Below are 25,562 nucleotides of genomic sequence, written 5' to 3'. Positions count from 1 at the left end.
TGTAGCTCACTTCAAATCACTGAAAGCTCAGCTTCCCAGCAGCTCCCCTTCAACTTCCTTATCAGCCCCAAAGCATTGCTCAGGACAGACATTTTTCAAACTTTGTAGCCAGAAAATCAAGTGATGCCAGTACATGACATTGTCTCACCATTTTCTTAACATTTATTGATGATTTCCAACTCATTTTCTGAGTAGCAGCCGTGTTAGTCTGTATCTGCTAAAAGAACAGGAGTACTTGTGGCACCTCAGAGATTAACAAATTGATTTGAACATAAGCTTTCGTGGGCTACAGCCCACTTCATTGGATGCATGCAGTGGAAAATACAGTAGGAATATTATATATATATATACACACACACACACACACACACACACACCATGAAACAATGGGTGTTACCATACACACTGTAAGGAGAGTGATCAGTTAAGGTGAGCTATTATCAGCAGGAGAGAAAAATAACTGTTTGTAGTGGTAATGAAAATGGTCCATTTCCAGCAATTGACAAGAAGATGTGAGGAACTGTAGGGGTGGAGGGAAATAAGCATAGGGAAATAGTTTTACTTTGTGTAATAACCCATCCACTCCCAGTCTTTATTCAAGCCTAATTCAATGGTGTCCAATTTGCAAACTAATTCAACGAGAGACTGCTGAATTGGGAGTCTGTTTTTGAAGGGTTTTTTTGTTGTAATATCGAGACTTCTAGGTCTGTAATCGAGTGGCCAGGGAGATTGAAGTGTTCTCCAACTGGTTTTTCAATCTTATAATTCTTGACATCTGATTTGTGTCCATTTATTCTTTTATGTAGAGACTATCTAGTTTGGCCAATGTGTATGGCAGAGGGGCATTGCTAGCACATGATGGCATATATCACATTGGTAGATGTGCAGGTGAACGAGCCTCTGATAGTGTGGCTGATGTGATTAGGTCCTATGATAATATCCCCTGAATAGATAATATGGGCAGAGTTGGCAATGGGCTTTGTTGCAAGGATAGGTTCCTGGGTTAGTGTTTTTGTTGGGTGGTGTGTGGTTACTGGTAAGTATTTGCTTCAGGTTGGGGGGCTGAAAGTAACAGAACACCATTAGCCATCACCTTCAGCCCCCAACTAAAATCTCTCCAGCTCATCATCAAGGATCTACAACCTATCCTGAAGGACAATCCATCACTCTCCCAGATCTTGGGAGACAGGCCAGTCCTTGCTTACAGACAGCCCCCAAACATGAAGCAAATACTCACCAGCAACCACACACCACACAACAAAAACACTAACCCAGGAACCTATCCTTGCAACAAAGCCCGTTGGGTTTTGTTTGTTTTCACAGTGGAGTACAATTTGACCGGTATGTAGTTGGTAAAATGTTTTTTAAAAAATGGAGGAAATGCAGCATAACTAAATTGTTTTAATCTTTAGTCTGTCTTGTGGATTATGTTTGTGACTTCAATCAACAACATAGAATTAAAAAAAAAACATTAAAAAAACCCACTTCATCCAAAAGTAAACATGATAAATTGGCAAAACACTGATGGCTGCTTTTGATCACAGAAGGCACTTTGAACTTCAAAACCAATTAATATTTAATTAGTAAGTGTCACTTTCATTTCTGTCCTAGTAAAAATAATTGCTCTTAATTGAAGAAAACTGAAACAGAATACAAAGTGTAACTGTGATAGCAGGTAATATTTTTCTTGTGCTATAGACTGGGATTTCAGTCTGCTGTTGACCTCACATTGCAAAGATTGCAAGCGTGTCCAGCAGATGGGACTAAAGGCTAATCAGACTAAAAGATTGTTCATTTAACTAAAGATGAACAAGTCATATTTGAATTGCCTGAAACAAAACGTTTAATTTTATATTAAAACAAAAAACAAACAGTTTCTAGGAGAAAGAGAACAAAACCAGCAGAGAAGCTAGCATGCTTCTCACTAGCAGCTGCCGTGCACAGCTGTTTCCAAACTAAATTGACATATGTACAGGCTAGAACATCAGTTGCAACACTGAATTAACTTTTTGCAGAAAGTGTTACTGTCATTTAGTGGGTTAGACGCTGCATCATCCCAGCAATCTGTTTTCTGAACAGGTTCAGACTGGGCCACTGAACAACCAGGCATTTACCCTGTGAGCCACTATGATCTCAGTTAAGATGTATTGAAATGGACGCTAAGGTTGGGAGTGCACAACGGCTGCTTCTGAAGCCGTCAGTAGGGCTTTCAGTGGACTCTTCCCCTCACCCATTCCCTGTACGCTGACAGGGCTGCACTGTGGAAGAAGAGGTGGATATAGCAAATGCCACTGCCCAGCATGCTCTCCCCAGGATGCATTATGCCTTCTGTGGGCACATCACCTCTCTCCACAGTGCTTGAGCATTGATGATGTCCACTCAACTCCTTAGCAGTTATGTAGCCCACAAGGTTCAAATATTTTTGCATTAGCCACTGAAAAGGGAGAACATGAAAGAGCAGCTATAAAGCTAATATCAAGGAGCAGCTGTGAGACACAGTCACCATAGCCAAAAGAAACAAACATGCCAGGAAGCAGATGAATGCATTGGCACTGTGTTAAAAATTAAGACTCTTTTCTCTCCCCCTCTATGTATTTGATACAGGTTTCAAACCTGTAACACACAGCTTTCCATTGGTAATAGGAAGAGTAGGGAGTAGCAAATATTTCTTGGATTCAAGCAAACTTCATTGCCTACCTGCACCCCTCCCCTAATACTTAGTTGAACATACCCCACGTTGCAGGGTTTTAATTTATTTAATTTTAGAACTATTAATTTCCAGCACAGATTTACAGAGGCTCAGGCTGGCAATACTTTGGAAATACAAATAGCAGCATTACCTAGCAGCAAACAAAGAGAACAGAACTTTCCTCATTTATAAATAAGGGATGTGATGAATCTCAGGATATGTCTACAATACCTGCTGATCTGGCAGGTAGTGATCAATCTATTGGGGACGATTTATCACATCTAGTGTAGACGCGATAAAATCGATCCCCAATAGCTTTGCTGTCGACTCTGGAACTCCACCGTGCGCAAGAGGCAGAAATGGAGTCAATGGGGGCGCGGCAGCAGTTAACTCGCCGCTGTCCTCACGGTCAGGTAAATCAACCTAAGATACATCAGCTTCAGCTACGGGAATAGCATAGCTGAAGTCAATGTATCTTAAGTCGACTACCCTCCTCTCCCCCCAGTGTAGATCTAGCCTCAGTAACAATAGTCCTGCACATGGGACGCAAATGGCTTTAAACCCCCAATATACTCATTGTAATCTGATGCCACCCGGGGCATTCCTAGCCCCTAGTGTAAGTTTAAGCAGTGTCAAGGTTGCTCTTACACTCTGAAGTACAATTTTAGAAAAGAAATGCAAGGCCCAATTCATCCCTTTCGAATATTTATGTCAACGCAAACTACAGGCGGTTCTGTAATGTGTTTAAAGCCACTCATCAGATTCTGGACTCTGATTTTTTGGGCAAATGAGGGAAGAAATGGGTGTGTGTACAACTGGCTACAGATTACTAGATCAGTGTTTAATAGATATATTTTTACACATCTAATTACACGTTCTCTGTCACAGGCCCCCTTTTGACTTCTTCACTGGACCAGCCTCTGAATAGGGAATTGTGAATCTAAAGTCCAAAAGCTGGCACAAAATCGCTTCAGCTGGCTAATATTCCTCTGCCACTTGGGAAACCACTGCATCTCTTTATCTCCCCTCTCTCTCTCTCTCTCTCTCTCTCTCTCCCCCTCTTCCTGGCCCAAGGAGACCCTCCACCACTTTGTGAAGGTGTGGGGTAGGAGATGAATAATGTCGGGAGGCTCAGAAGCTCCATCCAAACTAGCAGAGCCTAACTTTGACCCAGTTATTCTCCTCCCTAGTTTGTAGAGCTGCCTCATCCTTGGTCCAGTTTCCAACCTTGCAGCACAGCGGGAACATATGTTTCTCAATGTTGCAGAGTCACTCAGTGATTATTGACATTGAATCCAACTAGTTTATGCTAATAACAAATGCCTTTTGAAAAATTAATTACATACAGTATTTATCATCCAATCTTTAGATGCCTTCTTCAATAATACATACACACAATGGAGAAAGTTCACAAAAGAAAAACGGTATTGTCACTCTGTGACATAGGAGGTTGGGTAATGGAATAGTGAAATGTAAGAGGAATCAGGTACAACAGCACCTATTTTCTAGCATGACTATGCATCATTTATGAAGGTTTGCTACAAGCTTCTATTTTAATACTTTTGTTTCAGAAAAAGGACACTAAGATTGGTAGATTTGTGTTATTTTTTTCTTTTGCTTCCATATTAAATTACAAGTGAGGCAGTACAATCAGTCCACAAGCTTAGTTCCTGTTCTCCCAGATTGTTCATACTGCAATTCCTTCTCTATAAAGGCTTATTGAACAACAAAAAGTTATCTCCCTATGGAATTTCTCATCAGTTATGTGGTGTTTTTCTGCTTTTTATTATGACTTTGAATCAGGTTGATTGTATGTCTAAAATATTGAGAGGCAACAGGGGATCTTCACTCTGTTTGCAATCTTGTACAATATTAAATTGTTTAAGGCTCAAAAGAAGGGGAAAAAAACTAAAGAAAATGGTATGTTCATGTTATGGAGGAGGAGGAGGAGGAGACGGAATAATTAAAATAAATGGCACAAATCTAGAGTTGGTTTAACTGTCACTGAATCAGGTTATAAGATCTCCTGGAGTTCAGTCCTATAAGAAGCTGAGCTTGAATCTAGGAAAGCACTTAACTTTCCTTTAACTTTAACATGTGCACAGTCCTAGCAAAGCAAATAGAACTACTCAGGTTAGAGTTAGGTACTTTTATAAGTGCTTTGCTGGATTGGGACCAGAGCAGTGGAGGATTTAGAGTTAGTGGGGCCCTGTGCTCAACTTTGTTTTGGGGGCCCCTCCTTGGGACCCAGCCAAGAAACAAACAAACAAAAAAAACACAGCACTCATCTCCTCCTGCCCCCATTTTTCATTCCTCCTCCTATAATTAATAAGAAGTAAATGAAAACAAAGTGAGTTACCTTGATTGTTTTTGTAGTCTAACTTATTTTGCCACAGACCACTTCAAAAAAAAATCGCTGAGGGTCTTGGCAGACCACTTAGTGATCTTTCCAAATATTGTTTGTACCATTAGCTAGCTATTGTGGAGTGCTTTGGATAAGATCACTTTATTAAGTAAAAAAAGCATTGGGGTGTGGGGTCTGACCAGGAAATTATGATGCAGGAGCAGCCTGGGGGTTGGGGTGCAGGGTTTGGCCAGGAGTTAGGGTGCGGGAGGGAGCTCAGGGCTGGGATGGGGGTTGAGGTGGGGAGCGCTTACTTGGGGCAGCTCCCATTTGATGTGAGGGGTACAGGTGGGGACGTGAGGGGGGTGCAGTAGCTCTGGTTTGGTGCTCAGGGTGGAGGTGGGGATGTGTGGGGGGTGCTGAAGTCAGGGAGGGCAGCGGGCAAGTGAGGGGGTGCAGGAATCAGGACAGAAGGTGTGTGTGCTGGGGTCAAGGGGGTGCTCCCAGCCTCCTGCCCCACCCCAGCCCCCTGCCCTGAGTGGCTCATGGCAGGGGCGGGTATGTGTAGGGAGAGTGCAGGGGCTGCACAATTGCTCTGCCCTGCCCCGATTCCACCACCTTCCCTAAGGCCTCGCCCCCATCTGTTCTCCACCTCCTCCCCTGAGCATGTTGTAGCCACACCCCCTCACCCCCTAGGGCCACCTGAACTCTAGCAAACAACTGTTTGGCAGCAGGAGCAGTACTGGGAGGTCGGGGAAGGAGTGGGACTGCAGCACACTCAGGAGAGGAGGCAGGGGATGGGGGAGCTTGGCTGCTGGTGAGGGCAGAGCCTGCAGCAGGAGCTGGCAGGACCAAGCTTCTGCCCCCGCAGCTGCTCAGCCCTGACATTCCTTGTCATGGGGGGGGGGGGCTTGCCAGGGCACCCTGTGTTTCATTGTAAATCTACCTCTGGACCACAGTGCTCAGTATCTTCCAGAATCAAGAAGATGACTGGTGTTGTGGTTACAGTATTGGGCTGGAACTGAGAAGATATTAGCTCAATTCCTGGTTCCGCCTCAGATTTCTTGCATGACCTTAGGCAACTCACTGAAGGCCCAAATCAAAGTGCTTATGCAATTAACCAGGTACTTAAGTCCTATTTACTTCAAGGAGATTCAAGCATGTTCTTCAGTGAATAAAGAGGACTTCCAATGCAGCAAAAGCAGAAACTTAGCCACTCTGTACCTTATCTTCCTATCTATAAAATGCAGATAAGTATCCCTATCTCTGACACTTTGCCAGTCTTGTCTATTTAAACTATAAGCTCTCCAGGACAGGGACTTTCTTGTACTGTGGGTCTGTACAGTGTTTAGCACAATGGGACTTCAATTTCATTTGTGACCTCTGGGTGTTACTGCAGATAACTGCACACTGATTTATCTTAATCCTGTCTTGTGCATATGTTATATTCCTTGCCTGGGCATTGTTATAAAGTATGAAAACCAGTTGAGAGTTAGGATAATAGTTTCGCAAGTTTCCACCAGGCTGCACTAGTTATGCAAATTCTAATGTATTACAAAATAAGTTTGTAATCCATTTGCTTTGCTGTTTGTGAATGGGTACGTAAACCCTTCTTTCCCCCTTTTTATTATTAATTTGACATGCCCTAGCCTTGAAAGCAGCCAGGATTCAGCAACTCTGACTGCTCTATCGTCTTAAAAGGGTTACAACTGATCAAGTTCCTTTCATTAACATTTCTTGCTTTTCAATATTCCTTCACACACACATTCTCCTATGGCTTTAACAAATCTGATTCCCTGAACTGTCAAGACTGGCAAATGCACCAGATATTTTCAGAACTATACAGCTGCTCACTGGACAAGACCTTGCCAGACAAGATTTCACCAAGTTCAAAAATTTCACAGCCCTAGAAATAACCTCCAGTTTACACCAAATGTATGATTTCTCTTTTCTACCATGTCTGGACATAATTTTCAAATAAGACCATTACAGTAAATGGACCACCACAAGATGTGAAAACATGGAGAAATCAAGTTTCACAAAAACTATGTAAAGGTCAGATGCAGCAATTCACTTTGTTTTATAAAAAAGGAGATATAGAAATGTTTTCCACACCCTTCCACTGTTTTAATGGCATAAACACAATCCATAATTTCATAGTAACACCACATCTGGGATCCAGAACAGAAATTGAATAAAATATGTGTTTTAAAAACAGATGGCACATTCAAGTCTTATGGAGGTGGGGTAACTAACAGGGGAGGAGAGAAAAGAGGAGGAGGAGAGAGAAGGTGAAGGGAAAACAAGTTGAGATAAAGAGCAGAATAGATAAAGGGGGAGAGCAGAGGGCACTGATGTCAATGGGAATTGAGGGCACTGAGCACTACAGAAGTGTTCAGCATCTCAGAATCAATTCATAATGAAGAGAAAATAAGGAAACATAGGAGGACAAACCGGAAATGCTTCAGGTGATGTGTTTTGTTCTCTGCAGCTGGCACACAAATTCTCTACAGGTTCCTTGGCCCTCTTACTAATAGGGCCAGATGACAAGCAGTGAAACATCTGGGGAGGAGAGAAGAGAGAACAGTGTGTGAAGACATGTAGGCAATGCCAAGCCTCTGTGTGGAGGAATGAAAGTAACACTATAGCTGGCAAGCTGGTTATTCAGTGTTTGAACCCTGAAAATTTGCATCTGTACAAGTTATCTGGACAAAAGTGGTGTTTGGACAATACATCAATGGCAATTGATACTGCTGTGGAAAACTAAGATAAAATGAAAAAATAATATCAAAGTTCACCCTCTCCTCAAGTTTTTCCCAGTTTTGTAACAGCCAAAAGCCTTGTTTGCCTACATATTTACTCAAAAAAATATCTAGTGATCAGAGCACAAGACAAGGAAGCTGCTAGAAAGCTCCAAGTTTTAGCACTGACTCCCCTTGATGCTAAAAGCAGTCACAGCCATCTATGCAGCAGTTTCTCCAGCGTAAAGTAGGGATAATGTTACCTACCTACCCACCCAACAGGGACATATTATTTAATATTACACTAGTGATCAGCAGACCATGGCACTAGTCACTGGGATTATAGTGCTAGCAAAAACAAAACAAAGCACAAGAAGCCAAGCAGAACAAGTACAAAGGTCACAGACTTGCAAACATTTCTTTATGTCTGGCCACTGATTACCTCTCGAGCACCCCGTCATGGGCAGAGATCACTCTACTGAACACTACCCCTCTGGCCATCCCATTTCTTCAGGGGACCCTTAAGAATTCACAAAATAATTTAAACAGTCCCCAGGAGAGGGCTGACTAACTAGGATCCCAGGTACACAGAAGCCCCAGCCCCTTTTCCAGTAGTCCAACACAAAGGCTTTCAAAACAAAATACAAATTCATGTAACCCTCACCCCAGAGTCCTCCCTAACAGCATCGCTCCACTGCTTCTTGGGCAGGGTCTCTCCTAGGACTCCCTACCTGGAGAAATGTCTTCTACTTTCTTGTTCTTTTTCCCCTACTGACTCTCTACCACCCTAAAGACAATTTCCTGAACTTCCCAGCAACTGCCTACTCTCTTTATCCTGGGAGCAGCTGATTCAGTCCAGGTGAGGCTCATCCTGTAATTAGAGCTGGTTTAGCCCCAAACTCTCCAGCCCATGGGCAAGCCACCGTGGTACAGTTTCCATGGCACTACTTACACAAGGTCAAATGGCATAACAGCAACATTTTTTGGAAAGTGTCTGATCTAGTCACACAGTATTATGAATAATTTCTGACAGCACCTTTAATCACTTTAAAATTTGGATTGTATTGTTCCACAATAGAGCTGTGATCAACTAAACCTATTTAAGCTTACATCCAGGAATTTTTAAAGCAGTATCTTGAACTTACTTTTGAAATATTTATTTCTGTGCTGTAAACACCAGCTCCAGCATGCCAATATTAATCATCTGTTTCAAGCCTGAAAATCCCTGGATCTGTACTTATTGCAGAAGATAAACTGAACATATTGACTTGAAATCCATCACAAAATTAGGAAGGCCTTCTTTTGATGAAGATGATTTGTGCTAAATTTGATCAGCTACTCAGTCTTCAAACTCTTCTGACTTTCTCCTACATCCTTTTCTCTTCCAAAAGCTGTTACACTTTTATTATATTTCAGAAGAGTATGATTTATTGTAAGAATTCATATTTGTCAAATATCCTTTTAACATGTTTTCTATCTTCAGTTCATGCATGTGATGCTTTTTGACCTATTTGCACAGCATTTAAGGGTGAGATTATAATAATGCTATTGGCTCTGAGTGAGGAGTACCACATAGCTGCCCTGGAGTCACAGCACTAAAGCAACTACAGAACAGAGATCTTAAATTCTTTGTCCTGTTTTTCTTGCCATAAAAGTTAGAAAGCTATATAGAATACTAGCACATGGTAAACACTGCCAACAAGGCTCCCATTCAATCAAAATAATTTGTTAGTTTTTACTAGTTCTAGAGGGGTGCCTAAATTTAACCCAGTTTTACATGGCTTCCATCAAAGTGTAAAACATTATGTGTGATCCCTACATGTGGGACTGCAGCACTGCAAGGCATCTGCAAGCTCTCTTCTACCTGGGAACATGCAAGCATCTAGCACAGCCCAAAAGTATGGCAAGACAAATCTATTTGGGGGGTATAATGATGCTGGACACTGGAGAAGTGAAAAAGAATTTGTAAATATCAGATAACTTCATTATGAAAGTCCCAGCTACTTTAAGGGGGAGGAGGGCCTATCATATAGGGGGTTGGAGAAATAAGACAGATGTGAGCTCCAAAGTGCAACCCTGGAAAAGAAGAAAGAGGATTTTCTTAAGGACTATTTGCTACCTACCTGTCTCTGATTATGTTAATTAGGGTTCACAGCCAGGCTTTGTGCAGGCTACACATAGGGAAATAAATAAAATAAAATCCTTCCTTAAATTAACAGCATATTGTTGAAATACAACTATGATTTGGGTCTGATTCTTAATCTGAAGAAGATTAAGAGCTCATTGACTATACAGGAGAAAGTTTCTACCTTCAAAAGAGGGAAAGGAAAACAGTAAAAGTCTTTGGCCACTTGAGAAGACATTACAATGTTTGAGCATGTCTGTGGATATGTCCATGCATCTTTTGTGACATAAACAAAAACCACTAGGCCTGGTAATATTGGGGAACTTTAACTACCAAGGCATCTGTTGGAAAAGTAAAATGGCAAAACACAAAATTTTCAGTAAGTTCTTAGAAACTATTGGAGACAACTTTTTTTTTTTTGAAAGTGGCAGCAGTAACCAGATGGATAGCCATTTTAGACTTGATTCTGACCAACTGGGACCAATAGGTAGCAAATCAGATAGTGGAAGGCAATTTGGATGAAAGTCATCATGAAATGATATAAAGAAAGGAAGGTGTGACAGCTACAGAATAAGGACAATGGACTTCAAAAAACAGACTTTAACAAACTCAGAGAACTGGTAGGTAAAGTCCCAGGGAAAGAAAATGAAAGGACTAAGGAGTTAAGGAGAGCTGGCAGTTTCTCAAGGAGACAACATTAAAGGCACACTTGAAAACTACTCAGATGCAAAGGAAAGATAGGAACAATAATAAGAGACCAGTATGGTCCATCAGGAGCACCTTAATTACCTGAGAATCAAAAAGGAATCCTAAAAAAGTGGAAACCATGGATGAATTACTAAGAAGGAGTACAAAAGAATAGTACAAGCATGTAGGGACAAAATCAGAAAGGCGAAGTCTCAAAATAAGTTACATCTACCAAGGAACATAAAAGACAATAATAGGTTCTTTAAATACAATAGGAGCAAGATAAAGACAAAGGAAATTATAGGTTCTCTATTTAACAGGAAAGGAGAGCTAATAACAGATGACATCAGGAAGGCTGAGGTGCTTAATGCCTATTTTGCTTCAGTCTTCAGTAAAAGGTTTAATTGTGACCACATAGTCAACAAAAATAATATTAATAACAAGGAAGAATGGAATGGAAGCCAAAATAGGCTTAAATAATAGTTAGATGAGTTAGATGTATTCAAGTAAGCGGGGCCTGATGAAATCCATCCTAAAATACCTAATGAACTACCTGAAGCAACTTCAGAACTGTCAGCAATTATCTCTGAGAACTCAGGGAGGACAGGTATGGTCCCAGACGACTGGAGAAAGGCAAATATTTAAAAAGGAGAACAAAGAGGATTTGGGGAATTATAGACTAGTCAGCCTAACTTCAATACCTGGAAAGATACTGAACCAAATTATTAAAACAATCAGTTTGTAAGCACATAGAGGATAACAGAATTATAAGGAATAGCCAGCATGGCTTGATAAATCCATGCAAATTGTCCCAAACCAGCCTTTGACAGGCTTACTGGCCTCGTGGATGGGGGGAAGCAGTAAACATGATATATCTTGATTTAAGGAAGGCTTTTGATACAGTCTCACTTGACTGTATTAAACTAAGGAAATGTAGTCTAGATGAAATTACTATAAAGTGGGTTCACAACTGGTTAAAAGACTTTATTCAGAGACTAGTTATCAATGTTTAGCTATCAACCTGTGAAGCTGTATCTAGTGGGGTCCTGCAGGGCTCAGTCCTAGGTCCAGTACTATTCAATATTTTCATTAGTGTCTTGGATAATGGAGTGGAGAATATGATTATAAAAGGTGAAGATGGCACCAAGGACTTTGAAGGTTAGGATTAGAATTTACAACAACCTTGACGATTTGCAGAACTGGTCTGAATTCAACAAGAAAAAAATTCAGTAAAGACAAGTGCAAAGTACTTCAGTTGAGAAGGAAAATCAAATGCACAACTACAAAATGGAGAATAATTGGTTAGTACTGAAAGAGATCTGGAGGTTATAGTGGATCACAAACTGAATGTGAGTCAATAGCTGCAAAAAAAGGCTATTATTGTTCTGAGTTAACAGAAGGGTCATATGTAAGACAAGGGAGGTAATTGTCCCACTCGACTCAGCACTGGGGAGGTCTCAGCTAGAATACTGTGTCCAGTTCTGGCCACTCACCTTAGGAAAGATGTGGATAAATTGGAGAGAGTATGATAAAAGGTTTAGAAAACATGACCTATGTGGAATGGTTAAAAAACTGGGCACGTTTGGTCTTGAGAAAAGAATACTGCTAAGGGTTGTTCTAAAAAAGGATGGTGATCACTTGTTCTTTACAAACACTTAAGGCAAGACAAGCAGTAATGGGCTTACTCTGCAGCAAGGGAGATTTAGGTTAGATATTAGGAAAAACTTTCTAACTCTAAGGGTGGGTAAGTTCTGGAGTAGGCTTCAAAAGGAGGTTGTGAAATCCCCATCACTGGAGGTTTTTAAGAACAGATTGGACAAACACTAGTCAGGACAGGTCTAGGTTTATTTTGTCCTGCCTCAGCACAGGAGGCTGGAGTTGATGGTTTCTTGCGGTCCCTGCCTACATTTCTATGATTCTATAACATGAACCCTCAGACATTTGGGGTGCTAGGGCATAGTGATCTTGTTACATTTGTACACTGACCTGTAAAATCAACATCCACAATTAAAGATCATCTCTTATTTAAAAATAAAAATAAAAAAGCTAGTATGACCTAACCCATCCACAAGAGTAGAAAGCTGTATACGTTAAAGGTTTAAACACAAGTGGTTCTCTTGTATGGCTTCAAGCAAAGTGAAGATTGTCATGACTTTTGCACATCCCTAGTTAAGTCTGCTGGTAAAAGGCATAGGGATTTATAATCCTCTTGTGTATTTTATATTACATCTATTTTTGCTCCACTTCTTCCACATCCAAATCCATTTGTAAATGCCCTGAATTTCCCATTACTCTCAAACAATCAAGATCACAGTACATTAGAAAGCAGACACTAATGAAACACTTCTCTCTGCTTTCGATGTGCCATGTACAGATTTTACATTGCCTGAAAAATTAAACAATAAACTCATGACATCAGAGAAATGCAGGGATTACTGTTGTTTTGCTTTCAGAGGTCACATATACAGGTTTTAATTTTTATTCTCTGCAAATTCCATGAAGTCGAAGTGCAGATCAGAAAAAAATATTGCAGCATGTTCTTTCCTATTTGAGAACTCACAAAGGAGCAGCATGCTGCAGTAATAGATCCAGCAAGCAGTTGGTCCAACTACAAATTTACTTACTCTAAGTTCAGCATTCAAGAATGCTGTTTAATTAGAGCAGAGAACTGGGCATCAGGAGTCCTGACTTTTATCCCCATCTGTGTTAGTGACTTTGGGCACATCACTGAACCTGTTTTTGCTTCAGTTGGTACATAACCTTCCTCACGGAAGTATGTTAAGTTTTAATTAAATTTTGCCACATTCTGAGATCTCCAAATTGAAGGCACTTCAGAGGGTCAAATCCTCCACTCAGACACAGGAGAATTTAGCCCAGGGCAACAGCCACCATAAAAATGCCAATATATTTCCTAACACGCCCTGTGCTACAGTACCTGACATACCACAGTTATTTCCCCATTCTAAGTATATGGATATAACTGGTAGGTCGGATGCTGTGTGTAGCAAGTGTTGGGAAAAGTGGATTTTTTTTAATGGATGCCACTACAATTGCAAAGTATCATCAATACCTGGGTTATTCAAGAATGCTAATTAAAACCCACAGTAATCAAAGAGTTAAAAAATCGTGTTAACTTCCTTTGAAATATCACTATGCTTTTGTTTCTATTACTAGGCATTAAATACTATGGCCTCCATGTTATAAAACCTGTAAAACCAAGATACAGAGAACTTCACCTGTTCCTCCTTCTAAATAGCCCCTTTCCCCATTAGTTGGGTTGCAGGTGGTGTGATTTGAGAGAGAGGCAAGGGGAATGGACACTGAAACAAACTGTTCTGTTGTGGGGAGGTTGCCTGTAGCAGCTATTAGGGAGGCAGGCACTGCTTGTGAAGGGTCTGGCTGCACGGAAGTGTTTTGGGGTGGTGGTGTTTTTTAAGACAATGTGCTCTCACCTCATGGGAATGAGTGACAGGGATGGATCTCTTGATGATTACCTGTTCTGTTCATTCCCTCTGGGGCACCTGGCATTGGCCACTGTTGGAAGACAGCATACTGGGCTAGATGGACCTTTGGTCTGACCCAGTATGGCTGTTCTTATGCTCATATTCCTCCGATGCTACAATACATATACTTTGTCACAACCATAGGACCAGTTCTGTCACCTCAACCCAGAATCAGGTACAATGCTTGTGAGTTAGGGTGGCAGTATATGGTCTGTAATAAGTAATTTACTTAAAAACACTATTATTGATAACTACTCTTTGAATACGGTCTTTCACCCAGTTGTACACCCACTGGATAGTAATTTAATCTAGACTATATTTCCCTAGATTGCTTAGGAGAATTTCATGTGGGACTGTGTCAAAAGCCTTACTAAAATCAAGATATATCGTGTCTACATTCCCACCCACCCCCCTTCATCCAGTAGGCCAGTAATCTTCTTGAAGAAAATTAGGTGCACCCCACCGCACTTGAGTACGTTTTGTAGTTTAACATTTTTATATTTACACAGTGTATTTAATAGTTGATAAAATATAATAGCTGGTAAAACCTTTAAACTAATATAGTGCTGTATGTACAGTGTATTATTCCCCGCACACACACACCGTCCCCCTTCGTGGCCTCACCTCATTTTCTTCAGGCCAATTATCTATGTGCTCATTTCCTCAGTTTTAGTTAGACTGGGTGGGGGGTGAGGGAAGTTAATGTAACACAGTCAAAATTGGAAAGAACTTTCTAGACTACCTGATTATATTTCTAACAAAGAAAACTTGAGGCAGTGTGAAAATTCCTCATGTACAGGCCTTTTATCAGATTTTTCACCAGCCTATTCACTATTCTTATTATTCATTAAAAATGACCAAAAAAAATGTCTAGCCCTTAACTATTTTCCTAATATAATCCCTTCCTTCTCCACTCCTTCCGACTCACTGCATTTGCTTTAATAAAAAGAACTAGAAGTTTTCAGCCTTTTCTAAAATCAGTGTGTTGGCTGCTCATAGAGCCCTTTCATTACGAGATTACATAAATGGGTGCTTGACTCAACAATGATGCAAAACAATTTTCTAAAAGAACAATCTATTCATGTGATAATAATTGCCTCATTTATTTTCCATAGAAATAGATCTGATTAATTTAATGTTTCTATTTTCAAGCAGATTAGATTGTGGCTGGCCTTTGGGGAATGGTAGGTAATTTCATTGTGCTAAGTAATTTTTGTTTTGTTTTAAATACTGTTTATTTACTATTATTTTGTTACCCAATTTCATGCAATCAGGTCTTTAAAATGGCAAATAAAATTATAATGAAAACAGATACAAAAGCAACAATGTAAATTGTTTCACATCTTCTAACACTAACAATGGTATTAAAGAGACGATCATTTCAAATTTTCAAAACTGTCCCTGATGGCTGCAAGAGATATCTACCTGGAGAAGGATGACCCCACAGTTACAGGGAGCCTGCATAAAGGAGTCAATAAGGTTTCTGATTCCTTCTCACTGATGCCAAATTTGAGTCACAATCTAGCCCTGAACCATTATTCTGTTTCTCCTCTGGGCAGGATTGTCATCCTTTCTATGGAACTAGTTTGCCAGTCATTTACCAGGCATTCATGAACTAACCTAGCTCTGAGGGGGAGCCTTTTCCAAGTATGTAGACAACATACTTATCCCACAAAACCAACAGAAGCAGGATAATATTCTTAAGTTTACAAGAATGATATCTGGACTGTGTCCTGTAGAAAAAGCAAATAATTTTGAGGAGTTTTGTGGGTAAAAAATGCTTTAAAATGTGGCCAGAACCCACTAGAAACTGTGATTGTTCTCTTTTGGATATCACAGTGGGGAGAGGGGGTCATGACATTCCATTAGCAGGACTACAATCAAAAGAGAATATTTCTTATCTTATGCAGCTTGCTTTCATATTTCAGAAGTAGTCTGCATTGGTTTGTGTGTGAAAGTTCAGTAGCTGGCAGCACACAGATAGGTTGGGTGCAGCTTGCATTTGTTACCAAATCTGTTCTATGTCAGCAAAGGACACGATGCAGCAAAGTTTTAATGGCAGATGCCCATTTGTAATTGCAAAAATGTGCATTCTGTTGCAGTTTCTGCATTTGTGTACCGGTAGAAGTTTAAACACCTGGTTACATATACAGCTGGGTACATGTTTTCGCACCTGGATCTCAGGCCTCCTTATTTCAAAGTGTGATCCTACATGTATAAATGGATTTGGAGACATGGATGCCATTCTCCCCCAACACATTACTGCTGTTCTCCATTCACAGAAAGCAACCAAACACAAAAGACACATACTGCCATAAAGGGATGCAATCCATCATTCTAGAGTAAAACTTTATGCTCCACTATACAGATCTGCCAAGTACTGAATTTCTGCCCTCGTGGTGCCAAGATATAATAAAATAGTGGTGGTGAGGGGGAGGATTCTGATTTAAAAGAAAATTTCTATTTCTGAGCAAGATCAAGCCCTGTAATTTGCACTTTACTGCATCAGCCATGGCTGCTGTGTCCCAGGGGAATTCCTTTTCCATCTTAAAGGCAGGAATAGAAACATAACCTGCCCTCTCCAGGAGTGAACTGAAAATTCCAGTGGGGCTCCACAGGAGTCCAGCTGGTGGAAGACGCTGAAGCTCAGGCTGACTCAGGCAATCGTCAGTAATACACTTTAAATCATATTAAGCTAAACTGCCCACGGGCACTTTTACTGTGCAGTAAGTGTCCATATGGTGAGTGATGTTTTTGTGAAGGCCAAAACTATAACAGGGTTCAAAAAGGAACTTGATAAATTCATGGAGGAAAGATCCATCAATGGCTATTAGCCAGGATGGGCAGGGACAGTGTCCCTAGCTTCTGTTTGCCAGAAGCTGGGAGTGGGCAACAGGGGATGGATCACTTGATGAGTACCTGTTCTGTTCATTCCCTCTAGGGCACCTGGCATTGGCCACTATCGGTAGACAGGATACTGGACTAGATGGACCATTGGTCTGACCCAGTGTGGCCATTCTTATGAGTTAGTGCAGAGTATCCAGTGTGCTGTAAATTCACACTCTAGCTTGCTGTGCACTGACTTCCCTGTGTAGACAAGCCTAAGTGCATACAATAATTGTGCCTGGTTTTGTGGGGGGTGGGGCATTGTGTGGGGTTTTTTTGTTTGTTTGTTTTTTTGTTGTTGTTTTTTGCAAGGGCAATAGGAGCCTTCCAAAAGGGAGACCAGTCTTCAACCCTTTTGAAACTTCAGTACTATATATCATAGTTATTGCATGAGCAAAGTAAGTGGACCTCTACTTCCTGAAAATTAGGGCCTTTGTGACACATTGCCAACTAACAATAAACCCAAAGTGATGGGTTTCTGTTTGATGCAAAACATGCATATGTGACAGCTTTAGGAAGCATTGCCAGCTCTTTACATTGCAAGTCTCACAATATTTGCCTTTAAAGCCTTAGCTCCTGAAATCATGCAATTATCTGAGCATTACAGCTTTCATCTTTAAAAAATAGGGTTCTAACCATTGTGGTAGTGAAGAAAAGCTAGGAAAAAAAACCCAAGGCAAACAGAAAGAACGGAGCCAATGATTGTTTGGTTTTAGTCACATGAGTTTTAAGTCTATCTCCTGATCATTTCAGGGGCCTGACTCACAATTGCTGAATGTTTGTGGCTAGAGTCATAGAGTTTAAGGCCTGAAGGAACCACTAGATCATCTAGTCTGACTGCCTATCTATCACAGGCTACTAAAACCACCTAGCAACCAAAATACTGAGGATCTCAGTATTCATTGGTTCCGCCTAATAAGTTTCATTACTGCAGACAGGCAGGATTTTAATGTCTACGAATCCTACTTTTCAAATGTTGAAGCCAATGGGACTACTTACATGTGTAAAATTAAGTGTGTGTGTATGCTGGATTGGGGGCTAATTTAGCACAAGAATGAGGTTTGCCAAGCAGAGAAGCCATGGAAAAGTATATGCTTCAGGTGATTCATGCACCAACTTTGTTTTCAATGTCCTACTGGTTAACAACAGCATAGCAGGCTAAGAGAGGGAGGACACTTAGAATCATAGAACCATAGGGTTAGAAGGGACCACAAGGGTCATCTAATCCAGTGGTTCTCAACCAGGAATATGCAGAGGTCTTCCAGGAGATACGTCAACTTATCTTATTTGCCTAGTTTTACAACAAGCTCTAGAGCCCTGCAGCAGGATTGGGGTCCTGCAGGTCCTGCAGGACCCACTGCCATAACGGCAGGAGCAGGATGAAAATTCAATGTACAAAGCAGGAGTGGGTACTGTGGGACGGGACAGGAGTGAGATTTAAAAAATAGTCCTCCTGAGCCGCAAACAGCATGAACACCCCACTGCTCTCCGGCTGCCTAGTTCTGAAGGCAGCGTCACTGCCAGCAGCAGTGCAGAAGTAAGGGTGGAGTGGTATGGTATTGCCACCCTTACTTCTGTGGTGCTGCTCACAGTGGCTCTGCCTTCAGAGCTGGGGGGCCAGAGAGTTTTAAAGTGAGGTGAAACTTGGGGTACGCAAGACAAATCAGACACCTGAAAGGTTTACAGTAGTCTGAAAAGGTTGAGAACCACTGATCTAGTCTAACCCCCTGCCAAGATGGAGGATTTTTTGTGTCTAAACCATCCAAAAGAGATGGCTATTCAGCCTTCTTTTGAAAACCTCCAGTGAAGGAGCTTCCACAATCTCCCTAAGCACCCTGTTCCATTGTCCTACTGTTCTTACAGTTTGGAAGTTTTCCCTGAAATTTATTCTAAATCTCCTATGCTGTAGTTTGAACCAATTGCTCTTGTCCTGCCCTCTGTCACAAGAGAGAACAACTATTCTCCATCTTTTTTGTCAGCCTTTCAAGTATTTGGAGACTACTGTCATGTCCTGCCTTAATCTCCTTAAACATACACTGTTTCTTTAGCCTTCGCTCATATGACTTGCATTCCATCCCTTTGATCATCTTTGTCACTCTCCTGTGGACCGTTTCCAATTTCTCTACCTCCTTTCTATACACTGGTGACCAAAATTGGACACAGTACTCCAGCTGAGGTCTTATCAGCTCCAAGTAGAGAAGTCTATCACTTCCCATGACTTGCATGCTATGCCTCTGTTAATGCAACCCAAAATTGCATTTGCTTTTTATGCAACAGCATTGCATTGTTGACTTATGTTGAGGTTGTGATCCACCACAACTCCCAGGTTCTTTTTAGCGGTGCTGTTGCCAAACCAGTTATCCCCATTCTGTATTTTTGCATTTGTTTTTTCTTCTCTAAGTGTAGCACCTTACATTTGTCTTTGTTGAATTTCATTTTGTTCTCTATTGACGATTTATCAAGATCCCTTTGAATTTTAGCTCTAACCTCCAAACTATTTGCAACCCCTTGCTAGCTTTGTGTCATCTGCAAATTTGATCACTGTGCTCTCTATTTTACATCCAGATCATTAATAAAGATGCTAAATAACACTGGACTCAGAATCGATCCCTGTGGAACTGCACTTGAGACTTCCTTCCAATCTTGCGTCATACTTGCTCCATGAGTCAAAATATGCATGGCAGGTTAAATTTTAGGCCTACCTGTCTTGATGGTGTTATTTAAAAAAAGAAAAAATATATATTACAAAGTGTTGCTTGTTTTAAACCTACTTACAACTTTGGCCACAATTCAGAAAACCTTCATAGTCAAGACAGTTCTAACACTTATGCTTGAACATTAAGAACATGATTAACAGCTTTTGAAATAAATGAGACTTAAACACCCACTCTTGGATCTTACTGAGCATGGATTGGAGTACACAGTTAAGTGCTTTCCTGAACTGGCGCCTCCAGAAGCAAAATCTGAGATATTACATTGTTTGATTTATACAAAATAACTGGGACTCTCACAAAAACGTTTCATTCTCTGTCCATTCCAGGTCCTCCTCATAGTTCTGCATGTCACATTGAAAAGACTGTGGTGAATCAAGACACCTGTCATTGTGTTTGAGTTTACTGACCAAACTGAAGGAAGAGAATAGCATGATTGTCCTCATTGCTCCTTAGCTGAGGAGCACTGGAAGTGGAGCTTTGCAAATAATCAACTTTTAGGGTCACTGGCTGAACTGAAAACAAAAATTTGATTCAGATCAATCAGAAAATATTTTTGCTTTCTCATCAAAACAAAAAAATTGTTTTGGGTCAAACAAAATGTGTTCTGATATCAGGCATTTTAACAGCTTTTTTATTATAAGGAAATCTGATAACACCATTCACAAAACAAGAGTCAGAGGAGGAGGAGCTCCCCTTAAAATCTAGACCCTAGTATTAGACCACTCATCTGAGATATGGACAACAAAGGCTCATGTCATTAGTCCACCTAATTCAGTGCAGGGACTTTAATTTGGGATCTTTCACATTGTAGGTGAGTGCCCAAACTACAGACCTACATGGCACTCTGGGTGACTTGCTCTAAATATCTCCTGCTGAAACTGTTCCACTTTGTATAAGTAATTAAATATTCATAGAAGTGGCCAAGTGAATTTACAGTCTTCTGCTTGACTGACAATGCAAGATCCCTTAGCTAACACCTTTCACCTGTAACAATCCCAAGAAAATTCTTGACTAGAGTTTCCTGCTCACATAAAATAGATTCCAGGTTTCTGTCTGAATTTTTTACAATCCATCTATTCTGTGTTTTGTTAAAATACACTAATAAACTAAAATGCTATTTGACCACTGTACAAATTCCAAAGACAATTCAACTGGTCTCTAGATGTGCACCAGACCCTACAATTTTCCTTGCCTAATTATTTGCATACATAACCCCAAATGGGAACATACACTTGCAATTTGTATGTGCAAATGTGGATTTTTGTGCATGGAAATCTAATGGCAGGCACAAGAGAAGGGAAATGTAATTTCTAACAGTGTACAACTCAGCTAAAACTGAACAGAATTTAATGGGACAAAAAAAAAGGCATTTTTTACACTGCAGGCTTCTCTTCAGCTAAATTTCAAAAGCCAGCTTCAAACAATGGAGATGTGAGAGCTTCTCAAAACAAAAAGGTTGTCAGAATCTTTTGTAATGGGAAATGTTAGGCAACCTGAATATGAGTGTTGCTGCCAGCTCCCTCTGTAATGTATGTATAATAGCTAACACAATGAGGCCCTGATCCCCAATCAAGGACTCTAAATGCTACCACAATAGAAATAATAAATGGTATTTCCCATATTTATAATTTTAACTAGAAAGATTATTGCTAGCAGATGTAATATCCCTTACACCAGAATGAACTTTTTAAATGCACTCATTGTAGTTACATTATTCTATATATAGTAAAAAGTGCCATATAGATTAAGAGGTACTCCAACCATAATGAGACACATATAATAGAGTGAATGCATTTAAAAAGTTCACTTTGGTTTAAGGCAGTGGTTCTCAACTAGGGTGGGTCACTAGCAGATTTCAGGGGGGTCCGCCAAGCAGGACCAGTGTTAGATTTGCTGGGGCCCAGGGCAGAAAGCCGAAGTCCCACTGCATGGGGCTGAAGTCCGGGGCCCGGGGCAACTTAACTTCACAGTGTTTGTGGCATGGGGTCCTGGGCAATTGCTTGGCTTGCTACCCCTTAACACCAGCCCTGGCTTTTATATGCAGAAAACCAGTCATTGTGGCATAGGTGGGCAATGGAGTTTTAATAGCATGTTGAGGGGGCCTCAGAAAAAAAAAGTTTGAGAACCCCTGGTTTAAGGGATATTTCATGTACTTTTACTATATATAAAACAATGTAAATAGATGTGTCAGAGAAAGGTCTATAAATAAATGAATTACTTAAATAAAGAAGAGTAACTATTAGCACTCCACTATTAAGGTAAAAAAAGCAAATAGTCTCTTGGCAAATTACAGTATTATGCAGCATATTGTATGAATTACTTGCAGAGGCTGAAATGCACGCATTATTGAAAAACAGAAAAAATGTTTTATTTTCCTATCTGGCAACTACCTCCAAGTCCATGAGTAGTGGGGCAGACTCAGTTTTTTTTTTAACAGGTAAACGGGAACAGCTTTTGATCTCTCTGAGATACAGTGTATTGCCAAACAAAGCAAAGAATTGCATCAAATTTGCCAATTAATTGTTTTACTTATTTCCTAGCATGCCTCCCAAATACACGATTACAAGGGAGTTAGACCCAGATTTACCTGTATCCCATAATATCCAGTGTTCTCTCAAATTATTGTGTTGATCATTTATTTATTTATGATAGTGTTTGTTAAATACTAATTCATGAAGCTGAGTTTATGGAAACTATTATTTCTATATTAGAAATTAATCCCATATCATGTTAAGCTTTTATTATTGTTTTTTCTTATGTAACAAATTTTGGCTCTTTATCTCAGTCGTAGCCCACATTTCTGCTTCAGCAGGTTGAATATATAACTGTCCTGTAATTTTGTGCTGCAACTTATTAGTGGTACCCATTGGAAGCTACATGGCTCAGTGGTAACAGGATGTGAAGCTTTCTGTAAGTGACAGGTTTATTTACAATGCAGGTCAATAGTAACCAAGTTAGTTACTATCCGATAACTATTTGGTGACCATGAAAGGAGTTGGTGGTTCCAGTCCCATTTCCAGGGAAAAGGATGTCCAAATCATAGACTTACCAGTGTGTCTGGCCCTAATTAACATATTTGGTGAGAGTTTCAGCACAGACTAAAGTGCTGAATGAACTTTAGCATCCTCACTCCAAGAGGTAGTCCCTGCAGAGCAAGGCTGAGCATGGAAATGTTCTGGGTTCCAATACCTTCAAGGCCTTCCATGACCCATCTAGATAAATTTGACCACCGGTAAGAATAGTTTAATGTGTAATATACATTTTAACTTAAGTGTCCCTTTAAAAGTCAGTAACATTTATAGTATACTGTACTGGACACTGTTCTTTTAAAAAACAACTTTTAGAATCAACATATCCATATTACATTTGTTAACTAGAAATGTACTTTAGTTATAGCAGAAACTACATTAGGAGCATACACTGAAACACTACCAAGAATAAAGATTTGCCTCTGATCCTCCAAGCTCACAACTGGAAAAAAAGGAGTAGGCTGGGGTAAGGAGATATACACTCCTGATTCTGGGGCCAGCAAAGTACTGGGCTGATCTCTGATGTAAATTAGAGTAGCATCATGACTCCCCTAATTCACACCCAACTGCTTATTGCTCTGAAGGATTGATCTGGGAGCTGAAGATCCTGTAGGGAAGGATTCTGAAGGGAGAATTCTGCATGCTGGGAGGTGGTGGGGGGAAGGTTTTTGAAATCCTCAGTGGTATAGAGCACTATAGAAGCTTTCTCTTCCTCCAATCTTTGCACAGGGGATGTGACCAAAGTGTCCTGGGGTTCTAGTGGTCCCCAGCTGCCACAGCAGACAGGCAGACAGTGCAACATAAAATAGCCCTGAGGCTGCTCTACTTCACATCGGGGCTTGTCTGATGCCAGCTCAAATTAGCCACAGAATCAGAGGAAGATCCAGTGATTAATTTTGTGCCAGGGTTTACCAGGGCTGAGCCCAGGCACCTCTAGGTGTGGCAGTTCATAGCCCTGGCACCTCTGGGTTTGCCGCATCAGTTATGAAAGTAAAAAAATTGCATGAGCCATGGCAACCAAATTGCTTGAACTATGAGCACCTCTTTCATTACAAATTAAGCACTGAGAAGAGTGACTTAAAACCACCTTTGCATGGCACCTCACCCTGTGAGGAGTGCTGCTTTGGTGCAGCTGAAAAGTTGGCCCAAACTGATTACCAAGTAGAGTTAATATAAAAGTAAAACATCATTTAGCCTCATTCATATTAAACATTAAGTCTTATCTTTTTCTAGAAAAAAAAACTTAAAATACTCAAATATGACACTCTATTACAAAGTTTGTGATGTTTCCAGGTTTTGTTTTCATATATAAAATCATAAATAAAATACAATGTAAGATGCTGTATTAAAACCATGAATGATGATAATTTCTGTACACAAAGCATCTTTCACTCAGAAGAACCACAAAGCACTTTACAAACGTATTTATAAATGGAATCCACCAATTAAATGCAGCCATTTGTCTGAGATCACAAAATACAAGTGAAGTAGTAAATATATGTAACAGACTACAAAGAAAAATACAAAGGCCGATCCTGCTGACCACGAAGTCCATGGCAAAATTCCCATTGACCAGTGGTAGCACGATTGGGCCCTACATTAACAGTCTACAGTTTGATTTAATAATCTTGCATTCTTTATAACTTCCTCTGCAGTTTCTTTTGGAACAGAAATTCACAGTTTGTCTCTTATATACTGTATCACTTATCTTATTAGTGGAAACACAAGAAACTTCATTACAACTAGAACCTATTCTGTTATTCTGATCATATTTCAGTACAACTGATACATAAAAAAAGAGAAAAGTCTTACATAAGTCTTCATTCAAGACACTAAAATCTGCAGCTCCAAATCCATTTTATCCACTCTCAGTCACATAAAAGTAAAACATTTTGCCTAGAAGAATAATGAGGATGGTAGAAATAGACAACGTTTTCTACCAGTCCATTTAACAAATGAAACATTTACTTTCTGCTTGGTGTAAAGTGACAGCAGTCTTATTAGACCTGATACCGATCCTCCCTAGAGGATTTCAGTGAACAAGTCACACAGGTTGAGGTCAGTATAGCAAATGAATTAAATGAAGAGAGGCTGGAAACAGACAGAAATTAGAAACAGAAATTAATTAAAAACAACAAAACACAAATGGTAAAAGTATTCCCAATGAAACCTTGTCTGGGAAATATAACATTTAATAAAATATTAAACTGCTCTGAAATTGTTTAAAGATTTTTGGGGTTCAAGTGTGTGCAGATTTGAATCTGAACCCTTCAAAGTTGGCCTCTCTTCACAAGCACAACATGCCATAAATATTGCATACTGTATAACTCCTATAAATGCTCAACTTGTGCTATGTTACCGCTTGACTTGCTATTAGATAAACATATTATGTTTGTATTTGCTGTATATTTAAAGGTGAAATAAGCCAATGACTTTTGTACAATAGAGAAATCAATATGCTCGTACTGCAATGTGATATTCTCTTATTTTTTACAAAATCAAAACTAAAAAGATTGACACAGTTGCATGCTAAGCTAAGATGGGGAGAATTTTAATTGACACTCCCCAGAAGCCACATGTTGCTGGTTGGAGACAGTTTCTCAGCTTGCTTATACTGTCTTAAATAACCTTAGTGCCTTTAAAGGTCTCAGGAAGAACACAGCATTGGAGGTATGAGAGGATCAATTTTCCCAGGTTTTGTCGAGACTAGAGCTTGAAGTCCTGTTTGTATGTGTCAATTAACTTGAGTGAAGAAACTCAGCTGTAAATGTTAGGTCTAGAGATTCAACAGACATTTGCAGTTTATCCTAAACTGAGCAGCGATACTTCCCCATGTAGGATTAT

The sequence above is a fragment of the Gopherus evgoodei genome, chromosome 4 (assembly GCF_007399415.2).
Source record: "Gopherus evgoodei ecotype Sinaloan lineage chromosome 4, rGopEvg1_v1.p, whole genome shotgun sequence".
Classification (NCBI taxonomy): domain Eukaryota; kingdom Metazoa; phylum Chordata; order Testudines; family Testudinidae; genus Gopherus; species Gopherus evgoodei.
The sequence above is the reverse complement of the archived record's forward strand: the minus strand, read 5'-3'. Positions refer to the sequence as shown.